This window comes from Ascidiella aspersa, chromosome 5 (genome assembly GCF_963924565.1).
Source record: "Ascidiella aspersa chromosome 5, kaAscAspe10.2, whole genome shotgun sequence".
NCBI classification, from domain to species: Eukaryota; Metazoa; Chordata; class Ascidiacea; order Phlebobranchia; family Ascidiidae; genus Ascidiella; species Ascidiella aspersa.
In genome coordinates this window covers 10,709,205-10,711,704 of record NC_139451.1, presented here as the reverse complement: position 1 = coordinate 10,711,704, position 2,500 = coordinate 10,709,205, and the positions used below count along the sequence as shown (strand labels likewise).

Sequence of the window (2,500 nt, the reverse complement as noted above, 5' to 3'; positions counted from 1 at the left end):
CGCACTAAAGGGTGACAAAATATACCGCGCCGAGCGGTCGGCCAGGCCGACGCTTGAAGCCGGAGCGCGCGGCACCGCGGCACTCGACGCGCAAACATTACCGGGTGACCGAATCGCCGGCCGGCGCGCCGCTCCTCGCGGGTCGGGCGCCGGGTAGCAAAAACTTTTTCTCTCGCTTGTCCGAGTTTCGCGTTCGCCGAAGCGTTTGCGAGACCGTTAATGATCCTTCCGCAGGTTCACCTACGGAAACCTTGTTACGACTTTTACTTCCTCTAAATGATCAAGTTAGATCGTCTTCTCGGACGCCGGCTCGACCGTTGCCGGCCGCGCCAGGTCCAATCGGAGGACCTCACTAAACCATTCAATCGGTAGTAGCGACGGGCGGTGTGTACAAAGGGCAGGGACGTAATCAACGCGAGCTAATGACTCGCGCTTACTGGGAATTCCTCGTTCAAGGGAAATAATTGCAATTCCCTATCCCTAGCACGACCGGGGTTCAGCGGGTTACCCAGACCTGTCGACCAAGGCGAGCACATGCTGATCCGGTCAGTGTAGCGCGCGTGCGGCCCCGAACATCTAAGGGCATCACAGACCTGTTATTGCTCAATCTCGTGTGGCTAAACGCCACTAGTCCCTCTAAGAAGTTAGACGCCGACCGATTGGGTCGCGTAACTAGTTAGCAAGCCAGAGTCTCGTTCGTTATCGGAATTAACCAGACAAATCGCTCCACCAACTAAGAACGGCCATGCACCACCACCCACAGAATCAAGAAAGAGCTCTCAATCTGTCAATCCTCACTGTGTCCGGGCCGGGTGAGATTTCCCGTGTTGAGTCAAATTAAGCCGCAGGCTCCACTCCTGGTGGTGCCCTTCCGTCAATTCCTTTAAGTTTCAGCTTTGCAACCATACTTCCCCCGGAACCCAAAGACTTTGGTTTCCCGCAAGCTGCCGGAGAGGTCGTAAAACTAACGCCCCCCGATCGCTAGTTGGCATCGTTTATAGTCAGAACTAGGACGGTATCTGATCGTCTTCGAACCTCTGACTTTCGCTCTTGATTAAAGAAAACATTCTTGGCAAATGCTTTCGCAGTCGTTCGTCTTGCGCCGATCCAAGAATTTCACCTCTAACGGCACAGTACGAATGCCCCCGTCTGTCCCTCTTAATCATTACCTCGCGCTCCGAAAACCAACAAAATAGAACCGAGGTCCTATTCCATTATTCCATGCACCATTATTCAGGCGAATCGCCTGCTTTGAACACTCTAATTTTTTCAAAGTAAACGTTCCGGCCGCCGCCGACACTCAGTCAAGGGCACCGGCGGAGAACCGGAGGTGAGGCCAGGACGGCCAGTACACGCCTTGCGACGGACCGGCCGCCTGCGCCCAAAATCCAACTACGAGCTTTTTAACCGCAACAACTTAAATATACACTTTTGGAGCTGGAATTACCGCGGCTGCTGGCACCAGACTTGCCCTCCAATGGATACTCGTTAAAGGTTTTAAAGTGTACTCATTCCAATTACAGGGCCTCGTTTAGAGTCCTGTATTGTTATTTTTCGTCACTACCTCCCCGCGTCGGGAATGGGTAATTTGCGCGCCTGCTGCCTTCCTTGGATGTGGTAGCCGTTTCTCAGGCTCCCTCTCCGGAATCGAACCCTGATTCTCCGTTACCCGTAAGAACCTCGGTAGGCCAGTACCGTACCGACGAAAGTTGATAGGGCAGACACTTGAATGATCCGTCGCCGGTGCGAGACCGTGCGATCCGCAAAGTTATCCAGAGTCACCAAAGGTTGCGGGCCGAAGCCCGGTCGGTTTTTGGTCTGATAAAAGCACGCCTCCCGCGAGGTCGGCGCTTCACGCATGTATTAGCTCTAGCATTTCCACAGTTAACCACGTAAAACGTACGATCAAATGAACCATAACTGATTTAATGAGCCATTCGCAGTTTCACTGTACGAGAGCTCGTACTTAGACTTGCATGGCTTAATCTTTGAGACAAGCATATGACTACTGGCAGGATCAACCAGGTAGCTACTTTAGCGTAGCCCCGAAAGGCCGACGAAGGAGGCGCCGCTGATGCGGCGCCGTCGCTCGGTCGATGCGAAACCCGAAGGCTTCTCCGTTAAAATTTCGTTCTTTGCTCGGCTGCCCGAACTCAGAAAACCGTCACCGCCCGTCGCACCCGCCGGAGTAAGACTTCGTCGGCAGGCCTTTCGACCGCCACGTCGCCAACACCGGCGCGAGCGCAACGCACGCCAGACAACTTCGCCGAAGCGACCGCTCAGAACCCGACAAACTGACACTCGGCTCTTCGCGCAGCAGCAACATCTGCCCAGCGAGCCAATCGCCTTTTCACCGATTCTTTACTTGTCGAAGCTTGTCAGCTCCCACAAGTATAGCAAAGATGAGTGTTGTCCCTGGGGTCTTCCGTTTGAAATTCTAACGTAAAAAAAAGGTGCACGATTGCGCCAGGTGTTGAACTATTGCGAGGCATATCACACA

General features: G+C 53.8%; 1 non-coding gene across 1 annotated transcript; it reads right to left on the bottom strand.

The window, feature by feature from the left end:
* Positions 1 to 217: 217 nt before the first annotated feature.
* LOC146143305 (small subunit ribosomal RNA) lies at positions 218 to 2,028 on the bottom strand. Its single transcript, XR_014500776.1, has one exon. It is a non-coding gene; the product is annotated as a small subunit ribosomal RNA (ribosomal RNA).
* Positions 2,029 to 2,500: the final 472 nt, after the last annotated feature.